General features: G+C 36.5%; 1 long non-coding RNA gene across 1 annotated transcript in view; it reads left to right on the forward strand.

The window, feature by feature from the left end:
- LOC105085615 (uncharacterized) overlaps positions 1-24,453 on the forward strand; it is a 259,455-nt gene that overhangs the window by 171,642 nt on the left and 63,360 nt on the right. Inside the window, exons 9-10 of the long non-coding RNA XR_010382210.1 lie at positions 1,358-1,648; positions 18,797-19,019. This is a non-coding gene — a long non-coding RNA (uncharacterized LOC105085615). The remainder of the gene's footprint in view (positions 1-1,357; positions 1,649-18,796; positions 19,020-24,453) is intronic.

Below are 24,453 nucleotides of genomic sequence, written 5' to 3' on the forward strand. Positions count from 1 at the left end.
TCATGGCTACCCTTAGGACTGCCATGGTGCCTGTGGGCATGTTATTTACCATGTTAATATATTACAATTAGCATATAATGAAGCTTAAGATGTGCTAGAAGTCAAATCTCTCACCATCTTGAGCCTCAAGGCCTACTGGGGTTGAATCTTTGACCATTTTGATGTTAATTGCTGTATCATTCCTTGAATGGCTGTGCCCTGCCCCCTTCCTGTCTCATAAGGACTATGTCTCAAGAAGCTGAAAAAAATATAAAGATGAACAAGACACCATTCCTCTCCTAAGAGGCATTTAATCTAGTAGACAATGTAAAAGTGGCTCACAAAGAGCAAAACAAATGCAAAAAATGATATTTGGTAGCATGATAAATTGTTAAAGAATTCAGAAGTTTGGGAAGAGAAAAAAAATATTTCCTGGACCAGAAATTATTGAGTAAAAAAATTCTCCCTTAGCTAACTTCCAGTTAACCTAGTAGCTTCATTAACTAACATTCTCCATTCTCTGTATAAATCATACTGATTAATCCCCCAAATTCTCAAAACTAGTAACTAAAGTACTTTTCAGATATGGCCACACCTATCTGCATCCAGCAGTTGAACCGAATGCATACCAAGAGTCAATTGTGTGTCCTCAAATCTATTTCTGTCAATAGTGTTTAATATTGTAATTACAAAATTTATATGAAAAGTTATTGAAATTTTTTATCTATAAAGTCATGTTGAAATCTCTGGAAAGTAATGAAATGACCCCCTAAAAAGTTGCTTTCAATGTAGAAATGGAACAGACATTTTAAAACATTTGAAAATATGTATATCACATTGCTTTCCACACATATTTGTTTTTGCCCCATTTCAAAGAAAATTATATTGAAATAGTTGCATTCTGAGTATGGTGAATAAATCAAAAGTTGGAAAGTTAACCTTCATTTTATACTTTTTAAGAAAAAAATATTAAAGATGTCTGTAGGCTGCACTCTTCTAATTCATATCATTTTCACACTTCATTTGATTCCAACAATTCTATACAAGAGATGGGGCAGGTGTTATCATCCTCTTTTTGCAGATGACAAATTAAGTTTCATTTATAACTTCCCAAACCACACAGTTAGAACATGACCAATATGGAACTATAACCCAGGTTGTTTAAAGTTGGGTATAATATTTGTTTCTATCTCTTTTTAAGTACAGTATTTTGGGGAGAAGAAATAATTTGCTGTGATGGAGTTAATTAATTATTTATATGTGAAATGCATACATATGAAAAAGAATAACAGATAAAATATCATTACTCTGGAGGGTTGAACAGTTCTCCCCAAAATCTTTGCCTACTTGGAACCTCAGAAAGTGACTGTATTTTCAGGTGTAATTAAGGATCCCAAGATGAGATCATTCTGTATTATGGTGGGCCCTATTTCAACATCAGGTGTCCTTATAAGAGCAGAAAAGGATAAGACATGCAGAAACACAGCGGCTGCCATGTGAATAAAGACGGATGTAAAACTTGGTGTGTTGCATCCACAAACCAAAAAATGCCAAGGATTTCCACAGCTGCCAGAAGTTAGGAGAGAAGTGTGAAATGGATTCTCTCTCAGACTCCAGAAAGAACCAACCCTTCCAACATCTTGATTTCAGACTTCCGGATTCCAAAACCGTGAGTGAATCAATTTTCGTTATTTTAAGCCACCCAGTTTGTGATAATTTGCAATGACAGCCCTACTACTAAGACATAGCCGTGAGAAGTCACAGGTATATCTTCTGTCAGTATTAGCTCATTTCGGAAATCTTACTACTAATTATAAGGGATTATAAGGGCATTGTTCTTTTTTTAAAAAAACAGGCAATATTTCTGTACCTGTTCTTTTCTGTGATCTCAGTTCCAGAAACAATGAGCTTTTGCTATTTAAAATGGCATTAAAAATCAGGAAAAAAATGTCTAATTAAAAATACAAATACATTTCTCCAGTAAAAAGACCTCTTTTTAAAAGTAGTTTAAATTGCTGTTTCAAAATTAAAAACTCCATGTGTTTATGTTAGTTCCAAATGGTCCCACTTACACTATTTTTGCTTTCATTTAGTTGTGAGATGGTGGGCTATATAAGGCCAAAAGTGAAATGCAAATTTTTCTTTTCCAGCTTGAACCATAAAATTGAAAAATTTAAGAGGATTATAATGGTTCAGCGAGAAATGGAAAGACTTGTATGCATTGAAGATTGTGATTAACTTGATTCAATGATAAATATTGAAAGGAAGTTTATCATTTATAAGTGTCATAAAGCTGGTTCTTCAAAATGGGTTTTTTACTCTGAAAATTAATTTATGTTAGGTGGTTACTGCTATCAGAAAGGTGACATAGAAATGATGTCCAGGCCACTAGCGTTTGGTTCAGAAGGCCACATGTAAAATTCATGGGCATATTAGTTGGGGTTCTCCATAGAAACAGAGCAATAGGGTATTAATTAATTAATTATAAGAGTTGGCTTATGTGATTGTGGAGGCCGAGATGCCTCATAATTTACCGTCTGCAACCTGAAGAAACAGGAAAGCCGGTGATGTAATTCAGTCCAAATCCAAAGGCCTGAGACCAGGAGTACCAGTGTCTGAGAGCAGAAGATGGACAGCTCAGCGCAGGCAGGGAAAGCAAATTCACCCTTTCTCTGTGTTTGAATCTATTTTGCCCCTCAGCTAATTGGATGATGCCTGCCTGCATTGGTAGGGTTGATCTTCTTTACTTAGTTTATTGATTCAAATGGTAATCTCTTCCAGAAAAATCTCACAGACACACCTACAAATGTTTTACCAATTACCTGGGCATCCTTTATTCCCTCCAAGATAACACATAACATTAACCATCACAATAGGATACATGAAAAGCGTGCTTCTTTTACCTCTCAGCTGGACTGCAACTCTGTTTTGGATAATCACTGACCACTCCATTCAGTGAGTGGTCCTCAAACTTGGCTACACACTGAAATTACCTGGAAGATTTTTTAAAATACCTTGGCCTCACCTCCAGATATTCTTATTTTTAAATAGTCTGGAGTGTGACTTGAGTATAGGGATGTTTTATAATTACTCAGGTGATTTTTATACATGGCCAAGGCAGATAATCACTGAGTTAGATGTTTGCATCCCATAGCTTACCGCCACCAACCCTACCAATCCAACCCCTGGAAACATTATCATCATGTACTTTACTGAGATAGTTTGCGCTATTTTATGTAGTTTTTAGCACGTAGGGAACTTTTTCACCCAATTTTATGGACTTTTGCTCCTGGAAAAATATAGACTACTCCACAATAAAGAGAATTAGTATATTTATAGGCTTGGAAACAACTAACTGTATTCTTTTCTACATACCAGAGACAGAGTAGAGCATGGTAAAATATTCCTTGGCTATAGCACTGTTTCTCAGAGCGTTATCTTAATAGTACCTACATTAACCAAATTGCTCATTAATAAATAAAGAACAAATAAAGAAATCAATCATATTCCTGAGCTCTCCTCCAGACTTACTGAATCAGAAATTCTGATTCTGCACATGCATGGTCTAGTCAGCTAATGCCAGAGTGACATGGTGGTGGGTCCCATGTGTCCCAAAGATCACCCATCATTGAGATCTTTGGAAACGTGACCTATAAGAATTCTTCTGGTTACTTTGTTCATCTGGGGTTTGTGATAGGCAGATAGGGGTCATGTACTGTACAGGTGAATGTTTAGAAGGGAATAGCCTTGGACAGATTTATCATTCACTAGTATTGGCCAAGTTGCTTCTAGAGTTAAGATTTATTTATGTCCATTAATATCTAGCTTAAGTGGAATTCTTTCATCCTATAAATAATTTCACTATATGATACAAAAATTTCTGAATGTGGGGCCCAGAAATGTAAGTTCTTAAGAAGCAATCCAGGTAATTCCAGTGTACACTAAAGTTTGAAATATATTGGTATAAGAACTCTACCCTATCTAAACACTTATATTACTAACCTCTTCTAAACTGAATTTTTATATCATATATGTGTAAAAGTGAAGCATGAATCTGAGAAGGAAAAAATGAATACCTGATTAAAAAAGGTTAAATGTGTTAAGTATTATAATTTGGTTGGCTCTGAGAAAATCCAGAGTCAAATACTTGGAGATACAAAGTAATGACCTTGCTAATGTCCATTAATATGGAATCTATGGAAAAAAATTAAATCTACCCAAATATTAATGAAAGAGAACTTTGAATTTTTAAGTGGTAAATGTATTAATAATGTGTGTGTAGATAATTCTTGTATATGAAATCTCTTTTTTTCTAGTGACTTAGCTAACTTCAAGGAAAATTAGAAAATCAAGAAAAAATCTTTAAAAATAGAAATATCTTCAGAGATAACATAGCTTCAATTAAGACAGGAAAATAAGATATATAAGACAACTCTAGATTCTTCTCTAGTTTTTTCTATATTTGCCATTTATCCTTTATGTCTTTCCTTTCATACCCCTGAGAACCAATCTTTAATGATCTAATTTCTAAATAGCTTATTTCAAGTCATTCTGGTCAAAGTTACCATTGTCTGTCACCTAGACGACTTAAGGTCTTCAGTTTGCTATGAAAACACCCTCTAATTCATTCTGTACTTAGCAGATCAATTATATTTTCTAAAATATAAATGCTACTGCTCTCTGGCTTAAATTTTTTCAGTAGTTTCTTATTATCCTAAAGATAAACCTCAAGTCCTTTACATATATTACAAGCTCTCTATCATCTGGCTCTTGCCTTCTTTCCAGTCTAACAGATGTGGTTCTCAGTGGGGGTTTATAGAGAAATATTGAAGTTTGAATGGAGTGTTATTCTTTGTCACAGAAACTGTGGAGGAGGGGCACTATTGCCATTTATTGGATAGGGACTAGGATATTTCGATATCCTTCCACGCATAGTAAGTGTTATGTAATGAAAACTCTGTTGTGGCTCTTAGATTTCTGACTAGGTATCATGTAAATAAAAATCCATTTTAATTATTTGAGCCAAAGATGCATATCACTTTTATGTGTGAAAAAATTATTTTTGGAATGCTGTTAAGATTTGCTAATTCTTCCAGGTAGGTAACTGCTATATAAATCAAGAGAAGAGTGCATTTTATTTGGAAGGTTACCAAGAACTGCTTACCATTATGGAAAATCACACCACCTGTGCAAAGCCACGAGGCTTCAGCAAAGTTAATTATTGTTCAGCTTTGGGCTCTAATCTCACCTGTAATCTGGCATGCGGGGTAGGAAAACTGACTTTTAATAATTAACTCCAACACAAGGACACAGTTGGGGAAAAGTACAGGCTGAAATTCAGTGAGCATCCATGTACCAATAACTTAGTCCAAGAGTAATACATACTAGATGTATGATAATCTCTAGGTACCATCAATATTGAGTGGTAATCTATTTATTACTTGTGACAAAATAGTCCCATGGTGAAAACTCAACTCTGAGGTTCACAAGGATCAAATGAAATTAACATTGTATAGAATTAGCAGGGAGTTTTATGGAGGAATTGAGATGAGTTGGCATTAGAAAGTTTTATAGCACCTGTTTAGGCAGAGTAGATGGCAAGATGGAGATGGCAGGGAGGAAAATGGAGATCATTAACACTGAAAAGTAAGTAGTGGGAAAATTAGGTCATTTTTGTAATTTGGAATCATGAAAATATATTACCCCCCAGAAAATGGCAAAACCTGAAAAAAAAATTATTTTACATGTGAACTTTGTCCTCTAACGGAAGAATCTCATCATCAGGGTCATGAACTGCCACGTTGCACAATTCCAGTGGAAAATATTTATATTGCACTTTGTGTTGCTCCCTGAAGTTGTGTAAAATAGAGGCCCTTCTTAGATTATTACCTCTTTACTGGGGATATGCCTCTTAACTGGATAATTCTCTTTCAGCTTTCAGTGCAACACCATGTGCCTGTCATCTATTCATTCCACATACATTTTGTCACAGGCATATTTAATCATTTATTTCAAGCCTCAGTCATTTACAGCTTTGAAATTGATTGAAAATAGAGGTCAGGCTAGAGAGAGGGTATTTCTTTACCTACAGAATGCTAATACATTTGATTGAATGCCTGAAGAATTGCACAGACTTTGAGTTGCATTTGAAGAAGGGGATAGTGAGCGTTCCTTTGCTTGAATATGCTGCAAATCCAGTGCATTCATCTGAGAATGTTTTATATTAATTCACTAAGAAAGAACATGTGCATCTTTTTTGGGTGTTTGGGGACAACTGGGAGAGGGATTTAAGAATTGCCAAGAAGTTCAGCAAAGGCAGAAGGGGACTTGGTTATCGGTTTCTGAGCCATTTGCCTGTTTCTCAGAGTAAGGAAACTCCCTTCAAGAGTATGCCTGTCCCTTCCCCAGTCACAGGCTTGCTCCTCCTCAGAGCCATTTAGGGCTTAGATTGCAGATGCAAACCTACTTTTTGTACCTTCTAAATCAGCTTCTACAGTATGGATTTGCTCAGTGATTCCCTGAAATACGGATATTTTTGAAAATGCAGTTGATTAATAATTTTTATTTCCCTGTCTCTTTCATGCATGGAATGAGTGAGAGTGAATCAGGTTTACAGCTTAAAACTGAACTAAAATTCTGCTTACATAAAATTAAATAATCATATTTTACTTCTATTGTTTAATTGGCTGTAAATTGTTGATGATAATCTTCTAAACAGTTCCTATCAAGCTTACAAAACCTAGGCTACATTATGAATTCAGCTTATAATCGTATACTGCTACCATCTTTTACTCTCAATCCTGGTGAAACAAATTAGACTAATTATATCCTGAAGTTTAAAGTTTTTCTCAAGACTTTCTCTCTTGGATTACAAATTTAGGAGTTGATTTTTTCTTCCCTAGGCATAATGTCCCTTTATTTTGCCCATGAGTTGGCCTACTAGCCTTATATCCTGTATTCCTTCTCTCTCCCGATCTTCCACTATTTCCTACTTATATTGGTTAATCAACAAAGTGAATAAGAACACGGGTTCTGGAGATTGACTCTCCAAGTGCAAATACCAAATGTATTGATTACTAGCTATATGACCTTTGTAAAACCTTTTGTGCCTCAGTTTCCTCATGTAAAAATGAGATTTTTGAGTTTATTGATTTTATCCATTTGTTATGATGATGTAAGGAGATAGTGCATGTATCAATGTTAGCACAGGACCTGACATGTAAACAGACGCAGATTTTAGTTATTATTGTTGCTGATGACATTATACATTTTACATAATTTCAGTTTTTCTATTTGCTATTTTTTACAAATCATAATATGTGTTTACATAGATTTTAATATTCAAATAAACAAAACATTTAACTTGTCTTTTTAGTATTTTTAAGCATCATGACCAAATAGCTTTCATTAAATAGACATGTTTTGCTATGCTTGTTTTTATGTAAAGTGCAAATAAGTGGTAAGCCATACTTCACAAAAACTTAAAGAATTATGCCAATGTGGATATTTACACATAAATATAGTCTCATGATTCATGGGTATAAATAATGAAATAGATGATTAAATATGCCTGTGACAAAATGTATGTGGAATGAATAGATGACAGGCACATGGTGTTACACTGAAAGTTGAAAGAGAATTATCCTGTTAAAAGGCATATCCCCAGTAAATCTAAGAAGGGCCTCTATTTTACACAACTTAAGGGAATTAACACAAAATGCAATATAAATATTCCCCACTGGAATTGTGCAACGTGGCAGTTCATGACCCTGATGATGAGATTCTTCCGTTAGAGGACAAAGTTCACATGTAAAATAATTTTTTTTTTCAGGTTTTGCCATTTTCTGGGGGGTAATATATTTTCATGATTCCAAATTACAAAAATGACCTAATTTTTTTGCTACTTACTTCTCAGCTAAACTCTGGAGGGTTAAAAAGCATCCATGGAGATCTGGTGGTGATGGTAGTGGCTGCAAAATTGTTGCATTTTAAAATATTGGGCTGTGGCAGGAAAGCATTTACAGAATGGATCATTTGTTCCAGTAATTCTCACATTTCAGATTTTAAGAAGTAGTTTCAAAGGAGAAATGAAAATCATGAATCCATACTTGAGAGTAATTTAAATTTTAGTGTTTGTTTTCTTATCAAAAAATATGATTGTTCAAAATGACTATAAATTCTTTTAACAGGATTTATAAGTTCCTTCAAGTCAGTGATATTTAAACACATAAGAAATTAGGATTTGTGTGAGTCATACGTATATCTGGGCCGAAACAATGTTTGGTGAACCAAACCTTAAATCTGCCCAGTAGTTTCAGACTGCTGATTTTACCTCCAGGAATACCACATGCAAAGAAATAGTGGATTCCTTTCACTTAACCTTATCTTCTTATTCCTTTTTTTCTAAACTTAACTGTTCTCTAACCGGGTGTAACTCAAGCAGAAACAGAAACAAGTAAGTAAAATCAAATACTGAGTAGTATATAAAGTTTTGCCTCACATTCAAATGGCTGCTTTACGAAACAGAAAACACTTTTTTTTTAATTCAGTAATTTTTTACTTGTTCCAATAGAATGCTCGAACTTTCACTTCTTAAACAAAATAGGCAGCCACTTTAGAGAGTCAATGATTTGCATTAGTGTGATCACTACTAAATTTAAATATAATCATATAATGTATTTTCCTTTAGCATTCAGGAAGATAATTCAATAGATATTACTAAACCTAATGTAGGACTCCCTCAAGCTAATAGAAATATGTTTAAATAGTAATCATAACTGTTTCATATCACACAGTTATTTAAAGAAAGGCTTCTCTTGACTGATGCCAGAAGTTACAGAGGTAAGAATTAAATTGCTATGTTCTTAACAGGTATTTGATATGGCAATATTAATATCAGACAAAGAAGACATTAAGGAAAGAAGTATGTTGAGAGATAGAAGAAAGTTTCATAGTGAAAAAAATGTCAACCTAAGAGTAATACATAATAATGTTTATTTTGTACTCCCCTGTATTCGGTATATGTAATCCAATATATATAATGCAAAAAGTGAACTAAAAGGAAAAAAATAAGCAAATATAGTTGCTGATTTTAACCCAGTTTGGTATAAGTAACACAGAATTAACTGCATAATTAATTAGTACATATAGAACATTGCACCAAACAATTTTAGAATGCATCTTTTTAGCTATATATAGATTATATTTAATCAGCTTTTAACTATGAATATACCATATTCTGGACAATAAAGAAAACCTTTATAAATTCCAAAATGTTAAAATCCTACAGATAATATCTTGAGCACAGAAGAAATAAACCCAAATTAAATGACATAACAAATTTAACAGAATATAATTTTAAAGTCCCCAAATATTTGGAAATTAAGCCCTTCAAAATAACTCACGGGTCAAAAAAGAATCCACATTGGACACAAAGATAGCCTCCATGTAAGAACACCATCTTCCCAAGGGGGAAAACCATGTGGATTGGCCCTGAGTCTACCTGAAGAAGGAGAGGCTCAGCTGAGTCCAGCTTTCCAGCTGTCCCTACCAAAGTGTTTGGCATTTGGGTGAATTCTTTCTGAACTCTCCACATAAGCCCACCCAAAAGGTAGAGATAATGAGCAACTTCAGCCAGTCCCTGGCACACTGAGTAGAAAAATTGTGAACCAAGTTCTGTTTGAATTCCTAACTGACAAAATCATGATATATAGTGAAATGTTGTTTTAAGCTACTGCGACAGCCTACTGGGTTTGCTGAAGCTGCTAGAACTGTCATTCAGAAAGGTAGAAATTTATCCTGAGACTAAAATCCGAGTTCAACCATTATCGGCAAGGTACTTCAGCATGAGAAAAGTTTGGAGAAAGAACGGCTCCATCTCTTGCTGGTGACAAGGGATTTTTATGGGGATTTTGGAAACTATGGAGAGTCACAGAGTAAATGCAATTTAACTTGTCTGGAGATGGGAGGACATAGACAAGAAGGAGCACGACGCGGTCTCTGGGGCTCCTGACCAGTTAGTGAGGCCTGGTGTTTCCGGTTGGTTGGTCTCAGCTGATTGATAGTGATGCTACGGGCTGGGATGCCTGGGCACTCACCTGGCCCCTACCACTTGTGCCAAGCGCTCATACACAATTCCCTGAACGGAGCCAATGTTGTAGTAAGACTGGCTCTTGTGAGTTTTATTATGATTGCAAGATTTACCTCTGCAACAACCATCAGGGAACTTGAAAAACCAAGATTTATTACTCACAAGTACTGAAGAGTACACAGCATGCCTGCAGCCACACCATGAGGTTTCAAGTAGAGAGAGAAAGCATGTACCTTGGGTTTTGCCTTTATTGGGTCATGGATGGGGACCTAATGTTTCGTGGGTTCACTCTTCATTGGGAATTTAAACATTAGAGCGGGATGAGGGTGAGGTTATCTAGGTTGCCCAGGGATTTCTAAAAGGGGAACTTCGTGGGTGGGAGAGTAAAGGGAGGCGGGGGCCTTGTTTCCTACCTAGTTGTTTAGCTGGTAGGTGTGTCATCCCAGCTGGCAATTTGTTTATTTAAGATGGATATCTTTGAAATCAAAAGCTTAATGCCAGGCATTTGCATTACAACCCAAAACAAACAAACAAACAAACTTACTGTCAGGCTCTCACACTCCACCTGAGTTGGTTGGGTAAGTAGGAAGTTACTGGATATGAGGAAGTTTCCAGGAGCCTTGACATTCTTGTCGGGACATCTGAAAAACTCCTCCTCGTTCTTAAGTTGCTGAATCTAAACGCTCTGGAGACGAGGGAAAGGGTATGTGAGTTTCTCTTGTCCAGCCTGCAGGGACTAAATTATGCCCGAAGAAGAGGTGGCCTGACTGAATAGTGTCACTGTCTGGGTGAAGAAGTCACACATGCAAAGACAGGACAAACCAGAGAAAAGATGCTGGATATGAGTGTCTTAGTGGACTCAAGGAGGGAGAAGCTGACACCTGGGGCTACCAAGAATGGTATATAGTTAAAAAATAATAGATAGTGATGATTAAGGATTAGAAGCCTTGCCACACCCCCCACCCCATCAGCACCAGAGCTCCATAGATGCTTTTTAACCCTCCAGAGCTTAGCTCAAATCCAAAGAGCATCCTGAAACTTGACGAAAAATGTTCTGTATATAAAAATTAGATTCACAGAATTTGCCCTGACCAGAATTATGTTACATTTCAACGTTGACTGAAATAAATGCACAGCCTAAATGTTGAAAGTTATGTGTTATTTGGCGGGAGGACTCGAGCCTGGATGACAGACTCTCAGATCGCTCTGAGGGACTGCTCCAAAGAGGTAGGGGAGGAGCTTTACAACAAAGACCGGGTAGTTGGAACAATGAAAAGTTACTTGTTATCTAAAGAAAACCAGGCATCTCAAGTTAAAGAATTTAGTGCTTTTCTATGTATGGGAGGAAGCAAGCATTTGGGCTCATTGAATTCATTCTTTTGACAAGCACTTAGCTACGTAGGGCCAGTATCTTGTCCTTTCTTATTCTGAGGCCCCTCAGGGCACCATTGTGAGTGGCTGCAGAGGCTGGGCTGCAGGCTTGTCTTCACTAGGGGGTGGCGGGAGCCGCTGATGACTTGATGGTTTCAGCATTCTTTGTTTACTGAAATGGTTTGCGGTATTTTTCGTTCACATCAACTTCTAGGATAAGTAAGGGCTAGAGTTAGAATTTAAATTCAATTATAGAAAAATAAAGAGTACTGAATTTTTTGGACCTGTTTTTATAAAGGCTTTCTTTATTATTGTACTTTTTGATAAATTCATCATTCATTTCATGTGTTTTAACATAAGATTTAGTAAATATTCTAGTTTTACAAGTTTTATTTGACCACAGTTTAGCTGTTTACTGTTTTCAGAATCCAATATTAAAGGCCAAATTCAAAATTTACAAAGTACCTAAGGAGGTAGTGAATTTAGTTAATTTCGATAATTTTAAATGTTATAATCACAACATTTAAATATCAAAAATCAGAATATTTTTGTCAGCTCTTTCTTGATATATGAATATAAATTGCTCTTTTATATTAATTTATGGTTGTTTTCATACATTAAGGCTGTTCTTAATCATCTTTCCCCAATCCTGCTGTCACAGAGATAGAAAACAGCATAAAACACTTTTAGTCTCTGCAGGTCATTTAAAATTATCAAATGACCTAGAGGTAAAACAAGCTATGTCCTTTTACTAAACCCCAGGAGTCACTAATGTTTCTTTTAGCATAATGAAATAATAGAATTTCGCTTTCTTGCTTACAGGCAATAAAATTCACTTATCTGACTTACTAAGAACTTTGTTTCATTTATATTTTTATTTTCTTGATTTCAAGATCATGAAAGTGAATTCCATGGGACAATAACTGGCCTGGAAATAAGTGTATTCAAACTAATGTAATGTTCCTTTAATAAGAAGCCAGAGCAATGTAGAAGACAGGGATTGACCCAAAGGGCAATGTCTTTCTATTCCTTTTGCAATCTCTGTACTCTTCCCATCCCCCTCTCCCTAAGTCTTATGGATCATAAAACTACCTTCAGACTTCCCACTGATGGACTAGCTTCTATAAATACAGACTTCTCACTATATCCAGTAGAACCAGGAGTACATCATTATTCTGATTTTTCCCTTCTCTCAATTATTTTACTTGGCATGTCTTCAGCATCTGCTCAGATAATTATTCTGAGAAACAGATAATTATTCCTATGATATCAATGGATAATTAAAAAAAAATACTGCCTTTCTTTGCTGAGATGATATTTGCAACTCAAGCATCATCTTAAAAAGGATGACCTCCAAAAAGAGTTTTACATCCATCTGTTGTAAAATACTTCAAGACAAACTTTATAAATATAGATCTGCTTTTTGATTTTGGTTCAATTTTCAATTAAAGGAGCAAAAGTTACTAATATGGAATACCAGTTAATAATATTAAAATTTATAGCTGGTACTTTTACTATGAAGCCATTTTTTACAGATCTTTTTTCTTTTTCAATGAACTGACATACCCAAATATCCTCAAAGTTAGAATTACTGCTTTTTAAAACATTCAGGGAACAATCTTGAATTCTTAGCATGTCAAAATATATACTTCCAAGAAGAGATCCCACAAGTTGTACATATAACCTCTGTTATAATTAAATAATTTTTAAAGTTTGAAAGTTCAACTTTAACATTAAACCTATGTGTTTTTAAATAATATTTGTCAGTGTTCACCAGTTGCCTGAGAAAAGCAGACCGCTGAAATTTAATTTACTCATGCCTTGCTTTTTTCATAAGCTTTATTTTTTGAGCTGCCCAGGCTTAGATAGATAATGCTTTAGTTAAAAAAATCACCAGTAAAGACATATGTTTTCAATGGCACAGTTAGAAGATAAGAAATAAATAAATTGGGGGTAAGTAAGAAAGCTGATGTAATAACCCTAATATTACAAGAAAAAAGGTATAAAGATAGTAACTAAAAGGTAATTGAAGATAAAAAACATATCTGATTAGCTCTATAGATAAAACGGGTACTAGTTTCATATTTAAAAGTCATCTCAAACTTGACGTGTCTGAAAAGACATTGATCTCCCTCTTGCACCCACACCCACATCTGCTCCTTCTCCAGTTATTCCCATTTTAGAAAATGACACTAATTTTCACATTGTCATTCAAGCCCAAATCCTTTAGGTTGTTCTTGAATACTTTTAAGAGCATGTGTATTCAGTTCTTCAGCAAGCTCTGTGGGTTCCATCTTCAAAATATTTTATGAATCTGTTTATTTCTCATCAGCCCTAGTTCCTCTATCCAGACGGGCCCCATTTCCCCGAGCCTATGCAACTGCAATGTCTTCCTAGTAATTCTCATTGTTTCATTTCTCTTCCTTCTACAGACACTTTTCTAAAGCAGCCAGACTGATCGTTTATAAATGTAGATCAGATCACGTACCCCTCTGTTCAGATCTTTCTGTGTCTTCTTATCCACTCAGCATGAAAGCCAAATTTTAACTTCACCTTCATGCTCTGCATGAGCTCCCCACCTACATCCTCCTACTATAAGTTTCTAGTTTACTTCCTTCATGTCACCACACTAGTTTTATGATGATTTTTCAATAAGCCAAGTTGATTCTGACTTCAGATTTTGTATTTTATTTCTTCTTTGCTTAGAATTCTCTTCTCTCAATTCTCCCTTATAAAATAAGCTCATCCCCTTATTTTATTCAGAGTTCTGTTTATAGCGTCATCTGTGGAGAGAGGATTTCCTTGATCATCCCTCATAAAGTTCTCTAGTCCTTGCCCTGCTTTATTTCCTACAAAATACTTACCAACTTAGCATTGTATTGTTCTATACTTGTTTATTAACTGATTTTTTGCTCCCGCAACTAGGACATAAACTCCGTGAAGGATTTTGGCTAGCCAGTCCTTCTTTGTTTCCTCAGAAACAATGCCTTACACAGAGTAGATGCTCGTTAAATATGTATTGACTGACCACTCTAAGGAATAAACTGCAAGAGGCACCCCCTCCTTTAATGCATCACCCAGTCTCCAGGACTACAGTCTTTAATTTTAGTACCACAGGGCAAAATTTACTCGGATGACAGTAATTTTATTATATATTCAGCTGCATGTCTCATCTTTAATTTCAGGAGTAGGGTTAACATGTTAATATTCATTTTAAGAAAAAATATTTTCTATCATCATTTCAATAAAAAAAAGATCGTAAGAGAATGATTCATTTTAAGTTAGCAGAGAGGATGGACAATGTGGCTCTAGAGTTGACGATGCTGGGTGTAATGTTAATCGGTTAGTTTCATTATCTGATAAACATAAAATATTAGCATATACATATGCTCACGTCCAGCAACATTAGTATCAGCAGGCAAAGAAAACTCAGCTTCTCACTAGAGGTAGAGAGAGAGAAATTTAAGTGTTAGTAACAGGTGTATGAGATTTAGTTCCAAACGATTTGAATTTTAGAAAGGCAAGCCAACGAATCAGATCAGTGGTTCTAAATTGGAAATGGTTTCCCCCCGCCTGGGGCACACCAGCAACGTTTGCAGACAGTTTTAGTTGTCCCAGTGTGGAGGAGGGAGCCATCGGCGTCTAATGCGTGGAGATCAGGGGTCAGGGGTGCTAGTACCTTCCCACCATGTACAGGGTGGCCCTCCCTGACAAACTATCCAGACCTAAATGTTAGCAGTGCCAGGGTTGAGAATCTGTGATAGACAGGACTGTAATTTTGAGTTTTTCTTTGGTTTAGAGCACAAAATAACTTGGATACTTTTTCAAAACTTGATGTTTGCTTCTCTGTGTTTATGGTCTCTAAGCTTCCAGCAGCTGGTGCCCTCTCACACCTCTCTTCTCTGATTCATGCAAACTCAGTGACTGCTATTTCAGCTTACTTTCTGCTGCTCTTCCTTTAAGTATGTAACTCATAGGTCAATTATTTAGTTCTGGGGACTCTGGGAGCCCAAGCTGACCATTTTTCTTCCTATGATGTTATTTAATTATTTCATTACTGACGTAGCCATTTTTTCGCAGAAGTGTTTGTTATCTTCCCCCCAAACAGAATACACCCTAAAATGACTATAGTGAACTGATTAAGTAAAAACTGACTCAAGTTTTTTAACTTAATTGAGTAAACTGAGCCATGTTTATTGTAGAATTATTTTAACTTTTCATGAAATGAAGGAATATTTTCTGTTCCAGTAAGTTTAATATTTCTCTATTATTGGGGGGGGGGAGAAATCTCTGCTATTGAGAAACTGTTTTTGTTTCTCAGATATTAGTAAATGTGTTGACTTAGTCTGGCATAAATAGGGAACAGTATCTTTAGAGCTGGTACCTAGCTAATCCCATGACTTTTATGCTAGCTTAGATGTAAGTTTGAACTAATAAAACTTGTGATGTCATATCACTTAATGTGTTACATGGTATATTTAAGTACATTACATATAGTAGATTTTACTTAGTGAAAAAAAGTCCTGAGATTTGCTTTAGAGCGACCAAGATTAAATCCATGTTCAGTCATTTACTTGTGTGACTATGAGCAAGTTATTTAGCTACTAGGAGTCCTAATTTCTTAATCTAACACTATCTTATGGAATATTACAAAAAAAAATAAGATACTTAATGCAAAATGTCTCACATGGTCCCTGACACTCGAGAGGTACACAATAAATAGAGTGGATATTGTTGTTAATATGTGAAAATTTGATTTTCTAATAAAACCGAAACGTTCCTAATTCTTTAGAGAATTTGATCAGGACCATTTGTACCATATTGTGGTTCATGTTACCATTTGATACAGAAGCAACATACCCTAAGGCATTTGTTCATTTAGTAAATAAAGGTTCATTTTTTTTTTTTTTCCCCATGTGGATACTGAGTTATTCAGGTTTCTATTTTGATTTGTTTTCCCCAAGTACTTCAATTTCCCCATCGGACTGCTTTCAACTTTTGTAAATAAATAACAAATGAACTCATAGATGTGAATCTATTTCTGGTCTCTCCATTTTGTTTTATCGATTGTTTGTCTGTCTTTATGCCAATATCAGATAGAAAAGATGTTTAAATGTGAGCAAAATTTAGAATTCATGTGTGTGAGAGGTGTTACATTTGCCATATGGTTCACCCAATTTTATTTAGGATTAAAAATCTGAAATCTAAAATATCAAAATGGCAGGCATTATTTTGATAACTGAGTGTATTAATGAGGATATGAATAAAATAATTTTCTTAGGCCTCTTTAAGATAAACAAAATTTCATACAAGTATTATTCTTGAATAAACAGTAAGCAACTGAAAGGCTGATTGATGATACTTGGTATGTACAATGTTTTATTTGTTATTCTTTGTCATGGACCATTTGTAGCCATCAACTAAAATGTAAAAAAATGGAGAAAAGAGATTCTAAAAATATTAACCCCAATGGAAGACTTTAAAGGAAAGGAGAAATCCCTATCACAGTGACTTGCAGAAAATAAGCAACAATAAATATATGCTGGATGAACTGATGCATGCACGAAAAAAATGAATGCTCCTGAAATACAGGTTGCTCTGATCATAATCTATAATGTTATGATTGACATAATGGCTACTTTCATATAATGGCAAAGGCTGAACATCCTGAGATAATATGGCAATTTTAAGAAATATTAGATTTTGAAATGGGGTATGAGTATGTACTGTGTTTGTCCTTACCTCACCTCTCACAACTGTATAAGGCAGTGTATATTCAAACTGTTCTATTTCCAAAATTTTTTCCCGTCTCTTTAAAGGTGTCCTATCTAAAAAAAAAATCCATCTCATACTGACTTATCTTTCCCAACTCACTTTCCCAACAGTTTCACACACACAAAAGCAACAGTTTTCTATAAATCTTTGGGTGGTTGGCTAATTCCAAGTCAGTTAGGTGCTCACAGTGTGATAAAATGATAATGTATTCCTCTTTCTGAAGTTTGGATTTAGTTCAGACCTTGGAATGTGGAATTACAACAAAATAAATTTCACCATCTGGAGGTTTGCAAGTCGTAATATTTTTTACCTTTATTGTCACTGCATCTCTTTACAAATTCATAGGTACGTGAGTATACACATGCACTGTTCCCTGCAGTTTGTCAGCACAATAGACATTTATGACAAGTAAATTGTGAAGAAAACATTTACAACGAATATGATTTTGATGATAAGTTGTACCTTTAAAGTAGAAATACAATTTCCCAGACATCTAATGTTTATATTACAGACTTAGGAAGAGACTTTTCTCATTTGAAGAATTAAGTGTGCGGACAGTTCCAGAGTAACAAAACCCTACCAGCTACAACTGACTGCACCACTGTAGAGCTCAACCCTATGGAAAGCCTAGCTTTTCTTCCCTAGCTGCTAATAAGCTTCCCAAGTTTCTAAAAAGCTGACTTACCATATGTATGATGCCTCATAAAGACAAGTCTATACAACATCCTTGGCTAGTCATGTTCAGATACAGCAGACCTTCTAGCTAATGGGAAAGTTAGACGCAAGATGTCTGAAGCTTGAAATCAGTGAAATTTTGAAGCATAAATGTTGACAATTATTTCAACGGTTTGTAAACATGAAACAAGAGCTTACCATTTGAAATTTTCTAATTGGCCCAAAGTCATTTTCCTAACAACATTTTTGGTTAAAATTTGGGAGGAGGTGAAGTTGACATGGGTGGAGTCTGCTTCAGGAAGAACCATCATTCTTAATTTTTGCTAAGAGCCTACTGAAACAGTTTAAATTCTATGGAAGACAGTATATTTACTTACTTCCTTTAGTTCCTCCAGTAGAAATCAGGAGTCATGGTCGTTATTCAGTTGGTATGTAATTAAATTTTGTTTAAGTGAGTTTTCTGAGAAGACACTAAAGAAAATTTAGGACTTTTCAGATCAAGATAACAAAAAAGAGGACATAAAACAGCACTTGTATACTCCCATAGTATCAAGACTTTGCTTCTTCTGAATAACACTCAAACCTGAACTCTGGAAATCAAGCAATAGGGAGCACTTTCGATATTCCTTCATTAATTTCTGACAAAAGTTATTCATATGTTCATTCATTCAAAAAAATAATTGTTGAGTACTAACACAAAAGCTAATTATTAATTTCTGAAAAAAAGTTATTCATATATTCACTCATTCAAAAAATAATTATTGAGCATGAAAACAAAAGTTCTTGGTACTGTGCAAATTGTCGGTAAGACAGAATAAGAAAGGACACCTATTCTCTAGGAGATCATCAACTCATACAGATTCCAGGTTAGTAAATGGTGTTTGTAAGCATTTACTCTTGTTATAGGTGCTATAAAAAAATAATGCAAGCACAATGAACACAGTGAAGAAAATCTGGTCAATCCCTCTTGAGAGTAAGTTGGTGAAAGTACAGAAAGTTTCACAAGGAAATGAAATGAAATTTGAGCAGAATTTTGGAGAAGCAAAAGGATTTTGGAAGATGTGATATAAAGAGAAAGAAACTTGAGAATGAAGAAATGCACATGGATACTTTGACAGATGATAAAAATGTAAGTTACAAAGCTAACATATCCTTTTGATGTAATGTTTCTATAGAGGGTATTGATATGCAACCTAATTTGAAATATAGTATGCCCTAAATTTAAGTGTGGGGATTATTGAAATATTTTTACTACTTTTACCTGAAGCCCTTTAAGTATTAAGAAAACAAAAATATAATCTCATAATGTGGAACGCTTTACTGATGATTTCTGTGTGATTCCTCAGAAAAGAATTTTCTTCATGCATAGGTGTTAATAGTCTGATCACGTACTTTAAGAACAGAGAATCACATTTCTAACATGTTATTGAAAGCAATTGTGGGGTAGTTTTAGGCTATAATCTTCTGAAATACTGCAGGATTTCTTTGCATTAACCTGTGCACATTTGAGCTAATACGTTTTGTTACTAGAATTTCACAGATCAAATTCACAGAGCAGTTTATATTCTCGCTCCCTCAGATTTACTAATTTAACAAGTGATTGGTTTGTTTTCAGTCATAACACATACATGTAACTGAGTTGTTTCCAATTTGGGAGGAAAAATGATGTCGTTTCTCAGAGTATAACATTAAGACCCTTGACTGCCAGGATGAACAGGTAGATTTGTCTTCTTTCTCCAATCCCCAGCCTCTTTCCCTGGTCTGTTCAAGTTTCCGGGGGTGAGGGTGGGTGTCGGTATCCAGATGTATCGCCTTGATGGCGGTGGCCTATGAAACTGGTGTGTTATCCTCCACAACAGGTTCTTTGTTGTTGCTGCATGTTCACAAGATGGAGGTCTGCAATCACTGTTTAAGCATAAGTGTCTACAGAGATTCCCCTTTTTATCACTCACCTTCAACTATTAACACCCTCTGAAAATCTGCGGGTCTTCAGCTGTGTGTCTGGGTGGGTCCTGCTTGCACTGCTTTCACTATTGTCACAACAGACCTTTGCTCTTTCTGATGCTATTCCTGATGTGCTCTTGGTTTTCCTAAAAATATAAAGGAATCATTTACATTTACAAGTGAAGGTTTAAGTGAATTAATAGTGATAATCTAGCGAGGGATCCTTTTGATATTTTTAAAAATTCTATGTTCTCAGAAAGCCTACTGAAGAATGAAAGCATTGACCGTGAACTCTTTTTGGGTGAGTAGAGAGCAATAGATAGAAGGCTTCATTTTTGGTGATGTGGGCTGATAGCAGAGAGTCTGGTCTCAGCCAGGCCCCTGCCAGCCAAATAAAGAGAAGTTGGGGTGGGGGCAACATTCATGTCTGAATCTGTAGATTTTTTCAGATGAGTAACTTAACTTCATAAAAGTAAAAATAGATAAGATATAATCCTTTGCTCTACAGAAGCTTATAATTTAGTTGAATACATGGAGGAATACAGAGTAAAATGCAGTAAAATCCTATAGGTGGGGGAGGGATGGCTGATTAGTAGAGCAAAGTAAGTAACAAGCAAGGAAGGAAAAGGGCCCCAAAGTAGCACTGTATTAGTACAATATTAGTACATTATTAGTACATGGCATTATGTTTTGGAAGCACTGCATTAAATTCTGTCCGGAAATACGGCATAGAGGATGCTATCCGTGCACTCCCAAGGTCTCCTTCACTGGACCAGTGTACCTTCCTCCTGCTCTTGACTGTTGGCTCAGAGTCTCCCCACCCCCTCAGCCCGAGCACTGCCCTCACCTGAACTGGAACTGCTTCTGCAGGGAATTTTGCATCACAGCAAGATTTCCCAGTGCTGGTGGACTTGGGGACTCCCTGCCCCTCTTGCCTCACGGTGGAAACCTCACTCTCTTCCTGCGAGCATTTCTTTAATACATCACTTTTAACATAATGACCACCTGAGTAGCTCTGCTTTTTGGAATCCCACCTACTAGAATTTATTCTTGGCAACAGATTATAAGGACAGGGTCTGAAGGAGTCATTTGCTAACAGACTGGCAATAAAAGCCCCAATAAGGAAGATAAAGTTATCAGTGGACCCTGGGATGCTGTGACAGTGACTGCTCAGATGTCCACCAGTTACCTAGTACAGGCTGTTTATGGAAGGGAATTCACTAACTGGTGCAATATTTCTAATGTTTCAGAGGCATAATGTAAATAGTTATGATAAGGACTGTGGAACTTGATAGCTGTTGCTAAGTTTAAAGAGAGGAAATTAGAGACTGAAACTTATGATCATCCTTCAGAGGGTCTGAAAGCTTCCTGGGCGGCTCTCTTGGACACCCTTCACGCCCAGAGCCAGAGGGAAGACAGAGGTGATGACTGGATACAGGATCAAATTGTGAGACTAGGAGATCTGTAAAGAAGGTGGAATTTTAGTCTAGGCAAGTTCCCAATGCCAAAAACAGAGTCTTACTAAGAAAGGAGCGAGGCTGAACTTCAGACTGGGATATCTCACTCGAAACCCTCAATTCACTGCTTAGCCTTGATTCTATCCTACTCTACCTCCCACCTATGGAGAGGTCTTAAATGAGGCAGAGGTCTTACAAAACAATGCCTGCCCTCTTCGGGATCTGCCCCACCTACCTTCTTCATCATCCATAGTTAGAGAAGAATGTGACACATTTTCAAGTGAAACCATTTTCTAGTTAGAGAAATATTTGGGTAACGATAGTGATTTGAGTAATAAAAAGCACTTATGCTTAAAATTCAAAAATCCTTATGGAAACACTGACCTTTATTTATTGTACTTGGTATAAGCCATGCTAATCAGGCCAGCATTAGGCAAAGCCTGACTGTGTAAGGGCTTGGCCTTCTACAGGAAGAGATGGATTATATGCCAGATAAGCTGCAAGACTCAGCTGATGTTTATCAGCAGGAAAATGGAAAATATACGCCCAGGGGTGTATTCTGAGAGTGCCGGAACAAAGAGGACAGACTAGAGACTGAGAAATGGAGTTTTGGATACGAGAATATTTTCTCATGATACAGGATTTAACACTCTGGCAACGGGCTTAGCAAGTATGGCTAATGCACTGTTGGACTGGCCCTTGTAATCTTGGGAAGTTAAATGGCCCACACTAATTGATGTGGGGAACCTAGAAATCTAACAGACTGGAGTAAAGGATAAAAAACTCAAAGAACTGGGCATACTAGATTGGTTCCACCATAAAAGATTGGAAATCCACGAGATGACAGTTTCCCAAGATGAAAAGAAATGTGCTTGTAAGGAGGCCACCAGCATCCCTGAGAACTCAGCCGTGGTGGTCCTTTCTCCTCAGGGCTGATGGGATGACAGGAACCCAGCATAGCAAAAGCCAGGTGGCAGCACTTCACTGCCGGAAGAAATGTGGATGTAATTACCAAAATAAGAAGCAAGGTCTGAATAGCTGCCAGGGGCACCTGGCTTGCCGTGATCAGTGGAAATGCTAGAGGAACATGACGTTCTCAGGTCAAAATGGATAGGCAGCCAGCAAAAGAGCTGGATGTATACAGGGTCCCCCCACAGTCCAAAAGTAGAGCATTCCTTTGAAACCTTTCCTAAGACGAAATGGCACATAGTGAACCAGCGGTCACCTTAGGGGAACAACTTGTCAAGGGATGCACAAAATAAATTGAGATAAAGCACCAGCGCTCACACGGTTCAAAGGTACAGCGGCTTGATGCTGAGAAGCTGAGCATAGTTCCGGGAAAGGAGCTTGGCGGTGCCACTCTTGCAGCTCAGGGTGTGCTTTCTTTGTAAAGACTCCCTGCAAAACAAACACTGAACCCAATTTTTGCTTTTTGCCTATTTTTTGTAAAAATGAAAATCCTCCTCAGATTCCTTTCAGTTAGTGAAAACAGGTACTAATGTAGGTCTTCTGTAAAAGTGAGGTGGCAAAAGGCAAACTTTCAAAAAGCAGGAAATACCTTATGTATCAACAATGAGTAAGCAGGATGCTCCCCGGTGGAGAGTCAAAATCCTTAGCTTGGATTTTAGAATTGAGCCTATGTTCAGATGTAGAACTATTTGATTAAAGGAGAGAGTGGGTATCCGTGAAGAAAGACCTTGCCACAAGGGCGGATGACAATACGTGCTGTTGATGCCCCTGCATAAGACCAGTTTTCCATTTCGTCAGATGCTGGGAGTGGTGGTTTCTGAGGACTCACAGCTGCCCCTCGTACAGCATGTTGGCTTTGGAGGAATGGGAGCTGCCTTGCTCAGGAGCTCATGAGCTCCTGATCTCCAACTCCAGGGGGCTGTCAGAGGGGACTGACTGGCTGGCACAGGGTGCAAAGGGCTGGCCCCCTTGCCTCAATCGGGACTAGAGGGGTGGTGCAATTGATGCTCCAGGATGCAGCTGGTCTCCAGCTGAGACCACATCCTTGCTTGGCTTCCTTTCCCTGCCCTACTTTCTTTCCTCCTTTCCCTTTTTCCTAAAAGTACTTCCTTGATAAATCACTTTCACTAGTGATTTCACCAAGGCACCATTTGGGCTCTTCTTTTAGAAAACTCAACTTTAGAGCTGTGTTCAAAGTGAAAATCCTATTTGCAACTAGAGGCAGAAGAGGCCTGATGGAAGGTTTTTGTATCCTGTGTGCTCCTCTCAGTGTCTGGTGCCCGGCTGAAGGACAGTAAAATAATCCTGCTCTCCCAGTTGCTAGAGTGCACAAGTGATGGCTCCTCTACATATGCCTTAGTTCCAGCGTCTGTAAATTTAAAATAATAATAGTGTATATGAAATAGTACATCTATGAAATATACTCACCACAGGGTCTGGCTCAGAATAAGTGTTCAATACATGGTAGCTATTTTTATTATTTACTTTGTAATAGCTATTAGGGGCTATGCCTTCATGAGACCCACTATAGGATTTCATATTAATGATACTTGTAAACATTAAATGAATGCTTATCTATGTGCTAGGCACTGTCTTAAAGCATTTTACGTGCACCCATGTAATCATTTCAGTTGCTCTAGGAGATTAGTAATGTTCATATTTATACTTTGCATACAAGGAAACTGAGGAATGTGTGTGTACTTGGCTTGCCTGAGTTCTCACAATTGGTGAACAGTGGAAATGGGATAATCACCCAAAACTCTGGTTCCAGAGCCCACACTCTCAACCACTATGCTTTGCTGTCTCACTGTCATTAAGCCTAATGATGACAAAATATTTAAGAACTAATTTGAAATATAAATATTGTGTCTCCCTTAATGCCATCATCATTTTTCTTTCAATACTTTTTTGGGAGTATTCAAGGATAGACTACATTTGCAGTAACAAAAAATCCTGGTAAATACCTTTTATTTTTGCCATTTGGTTCTTATTGTGATGCAAAAGTGGTTTGGATAGGAAATATGTGACTATTATGGTTTATCGGAGGAAATTTGGAGAGAGCTTTGTACTAAATCTGCTTATATAAGTCCTATTTTTTTCTATATAGAACTTGAAACTTTGCAAATTCTTTCTTATTGTGAAGATAGCTTTTCAGAACTATTTTGTATTTTGATTTGTAGGAAATTCTTTAAA

The sequence above is a fragment of the Camelus dromedarius genome, chromosome 9 (genome assembly GCF_036321535.1).
Source record: "Camelus dromedarius isolate mCamDro1 chromosome 9, mCamDro1.pat, whole genome shotgun sequence".
NCBI classification, from domain to species: Eukaryota; Metazoa; Chordata; class Mammalia; order Artiodactyla; family Camelidae; genus Camelus; species Camelus dromedarius.